Raw genomic sequence first — 9,366 nt, forward strand, 5'->3', positions numbered from 1 at the left:
AACTTGAAGTGACTGTGCATTTCTTTAGCTCATTCTGACTGACATAACCTCCCCAAACCTGTTACTTAGTGGTCCCTGAGAAATAATGAACCCAAAAGCTTTTCCTTTTCTCAATTTTCTGGAACAAGAAATGTGTAAGCAGCTAATCATTCAAGAAGTGTCATAGCTAGTTTTAGCAGCTTATGATCAGATATAGGAGCAAATAAATGATCTAAAGTTGGAATTTATAATTAAAATGCAGAGTGTGAAAATTTGGAACAACTTGCTACAGAGATTAGCAAGAATAAAATGGAATCAGGTGCTAACAGTCGAGACAATAAGGAAAAGGTTCTGAACGCACTTCAGAAATCTTTGAGGCTACCCTTTCCATGATAATCTCAGAGGCCAGGCTGGGCATGGTGGTTAATGCCTCTAATCCCAGCAATTTGGGAGGCGGATCACAAGGTCAAGATATCGAGACCAGCCTGGCCAACATGGAGAAACCCTGTCTCTACTAAAAATACAAAAATTAGCCTGGCACGATGACACACACCTGTAGTCCCAGCTACTCAGGAAACTGAGGCAGGAGAATTGCTTGAACCGGGAGACAGAGGTTACAGTGAGCCGAGATCGCGCCACTGCACTCCAGCCTGGTGACAGAGCGAGACTCCGTCTCAATAATAATAATAATAATAATAATATAATCCCAGAGGCCTAGGAGGACAGAACAGTTCTGGGGAACTGGTCCAGAGTGTCACTGCCCTGTGCCATTTCAGGATGCTGCTCCCTATCTCTCACTCCAGCTCCAGCCATAGCTCAAAAGGACCCCAGTTGCTGTGCAGGCTGCTGCTCCAGAAGGCACAAGCCATAAGCCCTGGCAGCTTTCATATGGTGTTAAATCTGTAGGCTCCCAGAATTCAGGAGTGATGGAGACTTGGCAGCTTCTAGCTGGATTTCAGAGGATACATAGAAAAGCCTGGGTGCCCAGGTAGAAGCCTGACATAGGAGCCCATGCAGAGAACCTCTACAAAGGCAATGACAAGCAGAAATATAGAGTTGGAGCTCCCACAGAGAATGCTTTCCAGAGTCCTGCCTAGTGGAGCTGTGGAGGAGGCTGCCATGCTCGAGACCCCAGAAAGAGAGCCACTGGCAGCATGCACTCTCAGCCTGGATGCCACAGGCACCAGACTCCTACCCATGAGAGCACCCACATGGGCTCACCCAGCAATGCCATGGGGATGTGGATGCCCAACACATTGGGAGCCCACATCTCACACCAGTGTGCCCAGGATGTGGGACATGAAGTCAAAGAAGAATATTTTGGAGCTTTAAGAATTAATTTCTTGGTTGGGCACAATGACTCACGCCTGTAATTCCAACACTTTGGGAAACTGAGATCAGAGAACTGCTTGAGGCCAAGAGTTTGAAACCAGCCTGAGCAACATAGTGAGACCCCATCTATACAAATTTCTTTTTCTTTTTTAATTAGCCAGGTACAGTAATACACACCTGTAGTCCCAGATACTCAGGAGACAGAGGTGGGAGGACTGCTTGAGGTGGGAGGACTGCTTGAGCTTGGGAGGTTGAGGCTGCAGTGAGCCATGATCATACCATTGCATTCCAGTCTAGGTAACAGAGCAAGATTATGCTTCAAAAAGAAAAAAAAAAAAAAATAGAAGAAGAAGAAGATTTCATGTCTGCCCAGCTGACTAGTGTGGGGCCTATTGACCCTTTCTTTTGACTGATTTCTCCCTTTTGAAATGGAAATGTTTACCCAATGTCTGTATCACCATTATATCTTGGAAGTAAATAACTTGTCTTTTATTTTACAGGCTCACAGCTTAAGAAACTTGCCTTGAGTTTCAGATGAAACTTTGCACTTTGGACTTTTGAGTTGATGATAGAACAAGTTAAGACTTTTAAGGACTACTAGAATGGATGATTGTATTTTCCATTTGAGAAAAACATGAGATTTGGAAGACCAGAGGCAAAATCCTGTGGTTTGGGTATGATTTGTTTGGCCACACCAAGTCTCATATTGAAATTTGATCCCCAGTATTGGAGGTGGGGCCTGATGAGAGGTGTTTGGTTTGTGGGGACAGATCCTTCATGAAAGGCTTGGTGCAGTTCTCATGTAATGAGTGAGTTCTTGCTCTAATAGTACTTATGATAGCTGGTTGTTTAAAAGAGCCTGGCACCTCCCTCCCCTCTCGTGTCCTCTCTTGCCATATAATCTCTGCACACACCAGCTCCCCTGTGCCTTCCACCATGAGTAAAAGCCTCCTGAAGCCCTCACCAGGGACAGATGCAGGTGCCATGCTTTCTGTGCAGTCTGCAGAACGTGCAGCCAAATAAACCTCTTTTCTTTATAAATTATTCAGCCTCAGGTATTCCTTTATAGCAATACAAACAGGCTAGTACTGACACATACCTGGGATCAAAAACCTGTCTTTTACAGGCAAGCTTTTGGTCCTTATTTATGGAGCTATTTGCATCAAAGGACCAGCCATTCATTTGACCAGTTTTAGCAGAAGGCAGGATCTCCATGCCTCCAAAGCAGAAACTAGATGATCAGCTTACTTTTTCACTCTCACATGCTCAGGAGAAGGGTGAGCTTTTTTCTAGCTTCATTGGTTATGGGAGTGAGATGGAGGCCACATTCCTCTCTCTGTTCCAATTCTTCTGCTGCTTACAGTGCAGATCATTACAGCACCTCTGGAATGACAACGCCAAGGAATCTGAACCTATCAATCATAGGCCCCAGCAATTGACAATCATCTGCATCTGTGCCAGGGATCCTAATGCAGTTGGCCACAGGTAGAACGACCACTAAAAGAAACTCACTGTTTATTTGGAATCTCAAAATGAATAAGCAGGGATCTGGTCTGGAGCAGAGATAGAGACTTCTCATCTGGCATCAGTTAGGTTTTCTTGGACCGTCTAATTTCTCCAGGAGTTCAGGATCTCACAGAGCCTTTCACGGACTGCAGCCCTGGAAAGAACAAGGACTTTAATAGCGTTAAAGAAGACTCATCTCAATTGAACCTAGAAACATCCAAATGTTGGAGAATTCACATGGATGAGATGTTTGGAGAGTTGAGCATGTGAGAGACAAGGTTACTTGCTTAGCTTCTTGCCTTTGTCCACTGCTTTGGATTTAATGTATCAGGACGTGGATGATTGACAAGGGATTTTGTGCTGCCTCTTGGGCAGCTGAATTTATTCAAAGCCTGGGGAGTTAAGGAAAATATTGAGAAAGGAAAAGCTTTGGGGGTCATTATTTCTCAGGGACCACTGAATCACATGTTTTGGGGGTTATGTCAGCCAGAATGAGCTAAAGAAATCTGCAGTTACTGCAAGTTTGGGAAAAGAAGCACATGGCAGGCAGAGGTCTTCATTTCTCAGGATTTGGAAAGAGAAAGTTCTCGGCAGCGGCGCAGGCGAGGAAGCTTTGGCCTTATGTAAGGCTTGGGTAGGAGCATATGGCAGTATGTTGAACCTCATGATGGAAAATTTTTCCAATTGAGTTTAAGTGAACATGTTGTATACTCCAGACAGCTGGCATAGAGTAACTGGCACACAGGCAAATCCAAAGACAAGATGATTTTTTCCCCTTCATACTTTTTTTTTCCTCTGTGCTACTTCCTCCACATAACAACACCAACTCTCTGCTTTGATCCATTGCTGGCTAAAGTAAGAGGGGAACATCGCTTCTATTTGTGAAACGCTTTTGCTGTGGGGATCATGTATAAATGGTGTTTGTATGGGTCTGATGCTCTGATCAATCATCTTATGAGTCAGGGTGACTTTTTGACCCTTTGGGGACCTGGGACACATTAGATCTCTGGAGTTGGCTGAATCTACTCTTAGGAGGATTCAGCAGCTGTAGCAATTCCCTAGAAATCAGAGCAGCCTGCAACAGCCAGGCAAGACTGACTCCGAGCAGAATGGGAGATGGAGGAGAAAGGTATTTTAGAATTAGGCTTCTTTGGTTGACAAGGGAAAGGGGAGTTCGATTTTTATTTCACTTTTGAGCTCTAATTTCTTCTAGGACTTTAGTAGGGAGATAAGTTATCTATTCTTGATATTGGGGAATCAACATTGCATTATTTTGATTCAGTTCCTAATCTTGGTTAGTGTGCCTGGGTATTGGCTGAAGCACGAACTCAGCCTAAAATTCAGCTTGGCCTTTGAAATGATGTCCTTTTGTAACCCCTCTGTATCCTACTGAAGTAAAAGCTAAACTGCACGGCTCTGTAGAGCCAGGAGATGATCCTCAGAGTCTTGTTGGGTATGGGACAGTGGCCCAGCAGAAGGAGCAGAGTGGCCCTGGTACTGCTGACCCCTTCTCCCTGGGGACAGCTGTGTCCTTGGCTGACCATAGGCTTGACCGGCAGTCCAAAGGTTTGAGAGAGAACTGAAAGCTGAGGAGAATCTGGGGACGCCTGGCCACCTGGCGACCTGTTCGTGCTCATGCCGTCTGGTCGTGCGGGGACATGTTGGCAGGAGAGATTCTGCTTTTTTCTACACTCACGTCTTTGTCCACTCACCCTTCAGGGATGGAGAGGAAGGTGCTAGCCTACTAGGTGAGAATTTGAGACCCTCAGTTTGCCTCACACACTAGTGGGTGCAGTTATTGGGCTTACATTCCCACCCCAGCATCTGGACCAAGGGAGTGAGATGGTGGGGACTGGGAGATGATAGGAGGTGTCCATGCTCATGTTGAGGAGTGTTCTATCCCAAACGTTGTCTAGAAGTATCAGGGCATGATGACAGTATGAAGCAGAGGACTCTGGGTCAGTACTACCATTGTCTTTAAATTATCTCGAGACAATGCACCCCCTACTGTGGGTACCAGAACAGACCACACCCACTGCCCTCCCCAGGTGCACCACTGGGTAGAGGCCCCCAAGGCTCCCCTCTCTTTCACCACATTATATTCCAGATCACTCAGCCCTCTCTATCTCTTTCTTGCCACTCTAGCTACCACCATCGTCTGTCCTCTCTTTTGGACTTTTTTTTTTATTTGAAATGAGTTGCACTCCGTCTCCCAGGCTGGAGTGCAATGGTACCTTCTCAGCTCACTGCAACATCCATCTCCCAGGTTCAAGTGATTCTCCTGCCTCAGCCTCCTGAGTAGCTGGGATCACAGGCATGTGCCACAACTCCTGGCTAATTTTTTTGTATTTTTAATAGAGATGGGGTTTCACCATGTTGCCCAGGCTGGTCTCAAACTCCTGACCTCAGGTGATCTGCCCGCCTTGGCCTCCCAAAGTGCTGGGATTACAGATGTGAGCCACCGCGCCTGACCTCTTTTGGACTTCTATAAGATAAGGCCTCCATTGTCCTTCCTGCTTCCTATTTGCCCATTTCATTCCATTCTCCTCACAGCAAGCAGAGTGAGAATTCCAAACTTAACCCCTGCCCCTCATAGTGTCCCATCACACTGCAAACCCATCCAGAATTTTTATGCCAGTCCTCAAAGCCCGGCTCATTCTAGCCCTCTGTTACCTCATGGTCATGAGGCTATAGCCACACTGGTTGCCTTAATCAGCTCAGGCTGATTAACAAAATTCCACAGACTGGGTGGTTCAAAAAATAGGCAATTATTTTCTCATGCTTCTGGACCCCAGATGTCTAAGTCAAGGTGGCTGCAAGTTTAGTCTCCTCACACAGTGTCCTCACAGGGTCTTTCCTCTGTGCACACACATCCCTGTGTCTCTTCCTATAGGGACACCAATTCTATTGAATTAGGTTCCCACCTTTATGACCTCAAGTAGCCTTAATTACCACTTTAAAGGCTCTGTCTCCAAATAATACAGTCACATTGAAGATCAGGGCTTGAATATATGGATTTTGGGAGAACACAGTTCAGTCTCTAACACTGGCTTCCAGCCCCCAGGACTTTTGCCCATGCTGTGCCCTCTGCTCGTAGGACCTCTCCAGGTCTTGGCATGGCCAGATCTCTTGTCATTCAGCATTCAGCCCGAATGTCATATCTATGGAGTGACCCTCTGGCCACTGATCTAAATATCCAGCAGTCACTTGCCATCACTTCACCTGTTTTGATTCGACCACAGTACTTGCTCCCTCCTGCTACTGATCACGTACCTCTGTGCTTGCTTGTTGCCTGCCCTCCTCCACCAAAGTAAAAGTTATTTGAGAGCAAAGGCCCTGCCTGCCATGCCCACTGGTTACTACTGTGTTCCCAGAGGCACACAGCAGATGCCTAACAAACATCTATTAAATGAATGAAACAGAATTGCCTTTGCCTTCAGAGTTAAACTGATACATTGATTCATAATGAGGTAAGTCAGACAGCTTTCCAAACTGAAAAATAAACTATCACTGGTGCCCAGAGAAAATCTTCCTCTGATCAAGCGAGCAGAGTGTAGCTCGAGGCCAAGTTGCAGGGCATTAGAAAGTTAAAACACTGGCAAAGTTCTTGCGGAAGTGCCTTCCAAAACAAGTGAGATGGTTCACACCACCATCAGGAAGGCATGCATATGCTGGGCTCCCACCCTCTCACCAATGCCATGTGGGATCAAACTCATAAATATTTATCAGTTTTTTAAGTAAAATGGTATCTTGTTTTAATTTTCATTTCTTTAGTGAGGAGTAAGATTGTGTATCTTTTCATTTGCTTGGTAACCCACTGTATTTTTTCCCTGTCACTTTTCTTTTCCTTTACCTAGTTTTACATCTTTTAATTCATCATTTACTTATTGGTTTGCTGGAACACTGTGAACCTAAAATAAATGCCTTATTTGTCAAACTAAAAATACATGCGTACATTCTTAAAACCAGAAATTATGCTTTTAGGCGGTTAACCCAGAGATAGACATGCCTTAGTGCACGAAAATACATCTGCACAAGGAAGTCCACCACAGTTTTGGTGTAATGGCCGCAAAATAAAATCCACCCAAATGTTCATCACTAGGGACAGATTGCCAAAAGCTGTTCCTATTAATGAAACTGTTCACAGTGGTTAATAGTAACAGTAAGAGAAGAGAGAGCAGGGGAGAAAGAGATCTTAAAAATTCAAAGGGTTTTTGGTTGTTGTTTTATGTTTTTTATGACTTTTTTTTTTTTTTTGAGACAGAGTCTCACTTTTGTCACCCAGGCTGAAGTGCAGCTCACTGCAACCTCCACCTCCCAGGTTCAAGCAATTCTCTTGCCTCAGCCTCCCGTGTAGCTGAGGCTACTGGTGCCCGCCACCACTCCCAGCTAATTTTTGTATTTTTTTAGTAGAAACGGGGTTTCGCCATGTTAGCCAGGCTGGTCTCGAACTCCTGACCTCAGGTGATCCGCCTGCCTCAGCCTCCCAAAGTGCTGAGGTTACAGGCGTGAGCCACTGCACCCAGTCTATGACTTTCTTCTAAAGAGCACTTCTAGGTTCATAGCAAAATTGAGAGGAAGATACAGAGATATTCAATATATCCCTTGCCCCCTGATGAACCTACATTGACACATCACATCACTCAAAGTTTGTAGTATACTACGGGGTTCACTCTTGCTGTTCTATATTTCATGGGCTTGGACAAATGTATAATGACACATATTCATTATATATTTGTGTAATCACATTATCCTGCAGAGTATTTTCACTACTTTAAAAGTTCTCTATGCATCACCTATGCAACCCTAACCCCCAATCCCAAGCCCCCTGGCGACCACGGATCTTTCTACTGTCGCCATAGTTTTGTCTTTTCCAGAAAGTCATATAGTTGGAATTATATAATATTGTTTCATTTTTTAATACAAGGCTTAAAGAAGCAAATCTCTTTCTGTCATCCCTCCAGCTCTCTGCAGATATTCAAAATTGCCAGTAGCTGTCCAGAGCTTTCTCCATTAGCTGTTTCTTTGAAAACATTGAATACTTCTTTAAATTCTAGAATCAGTCTTGACTCATTAAGAAGTATTAATTTTTGCATCAGGCTGTTCCAAGCCTAGCTGTGAGAGAGGAAGTATATTAAGGCTTGTCGCTCTGCATGCAGTGTTATGCCACTAAAGGCACATTACAAGAGCTCTACCTGCATTCAAGCATTTCCGCACAAAGCAATGGCTCACATACAGTGTGAAAATTGAGTGTGCACAGCTCTCAAAACTTGGAATTCTTGCCAGAGTTGAAGAGGTCTCCACTGGAGCTAGCTGTTCTGAAAGTATTTGGCATCCAAGGCAATTGCTTTTTGGTAGCCCCTCTCTGCAGTCCAGGTGTGCATCCCCAGAAAAGTATGCATGATTGCATCCTCAGCACACTCCTCACACCCAGGACCTGTGCTCAAGCCACCAAATCATGCTGGTTCCTAAGAGCATCTCTGCAAACCAGATGTCTCTTTGTATGGAACATGCTGAGAGGATGAGTGGGGCACCAATGTGGAATGAAGTGGTCTCTCCTGCTAGAAATTATACCAGTGAATGCACTTGGGGTGCAACTGCTTGATCTCACAACAGTGAAAGGATAAATGGACACAAATTCAGCTGCTTTTGATATGTTGAAGACAGGCCCCTTCTTTTATTTATTTCTGAGTCTTAATGATGACTGGAGTAGAAAAGTGGGACTGTTATGACCACTGTGTGACTTTTGAGCTGGGCATAGTTTGGGGCATTAAAATTAGAGTAGCATTGACTCATCTACTCAACTCATTTCCAACACTATTTTCCATTGCACACTTTCAAATCTGCTCTGAAGAGCCACCCACACATAGCTGAAAAAGATGAACCTCCCCTGGTCTCCGCGCCTCTCCCAGATTTCCAAGTAGTCAGGATAAAGCCTGCCATCTATGCCCCCACTTCACCACTGTCAGGAATAAAGAGGAAGCCTCAGAACACTCCCAGCAAGACTCCACACTCAGTGCCCTGCAACACATTGAGAACTTCAAGGCAAATCTCATTTTGCCATTCTCTCATGTGCATCAAACCTCACAAGGAGCCTGGAGCTCCCAATCCACTCTGATCTTCCTGGATTCTTATTCTCAATTATCTCTAGAGTCTCCCTTTTCCCAACCACTCACCTGAAACCAGTCCACACTGTCTTCTGGAAGTCACACTCAGCTGTTAGCTTCTCCTCACTTCTTCTCAGAACCTTTTTTCACTTCTTGCTGTAAATGGGCAGACTCTCAGGAAACCACTTGCTTTTACCCAGCAGTCTGAAAGTGGAGGCTGTGGTATCTTGCAAGGTTCTTGTAATGCCGGATCTGGAGGTAGGGGCAGGTGTTCTGCTTTCATATACCACCTGAACATCCTTTTTCCTGCCACAAGAACAAACACCACCACAAATTTCTCATCTTTTAATGCCATATGTTTAGTCCTTATCAATCACTGTTCTAGCTTATTGCTGTCACCTACAGACCCACAGGTCACTCACCTAATTCCATGAAGATTTTA

General features: G+C 44.8%; 1 long non-coding RNA gene across 1 annotated transcript; it reads right to left on the reverse strand.

The window, feature by feature from the left end:
• Positions 1-2,811: 2,811 nt before the first annotated feature.
• On the reverse strand, positions 2,812-9,081 carry LOC105725244 (uncharacterized). The gene is made up of 2 exons (XR_001109243.1): positions 8,994-9,081; positions 2,812-2,971 (listed from the first exon to the last, which is right to left on the reverse strand). It is a non-coding gene; the product is annotated as an uncharacterized LOC105725244 (long non-coding RNA).
• Positions 9,082-9,366: the final 285 nt, after the last annotated feature.

The sequence above is a fragment of the Aotus nancymaae genome, unplaced genomic scaffold, assembly GCF_030222135.1.
Source record: "Aotus nancymaae isolate 86718 unplaced genomic scaffold, 86718_ANA_hifiasm-v0.15.2.pri h1tg000041l, whole genome shotgun sequence".
In the NCBI taxonomy this organism is placed as follows: Eukaryota; Metazoa; Chordata; class Mammalia; order Primates; family Aotidae; genus Aotus; species Aotus nancymaae.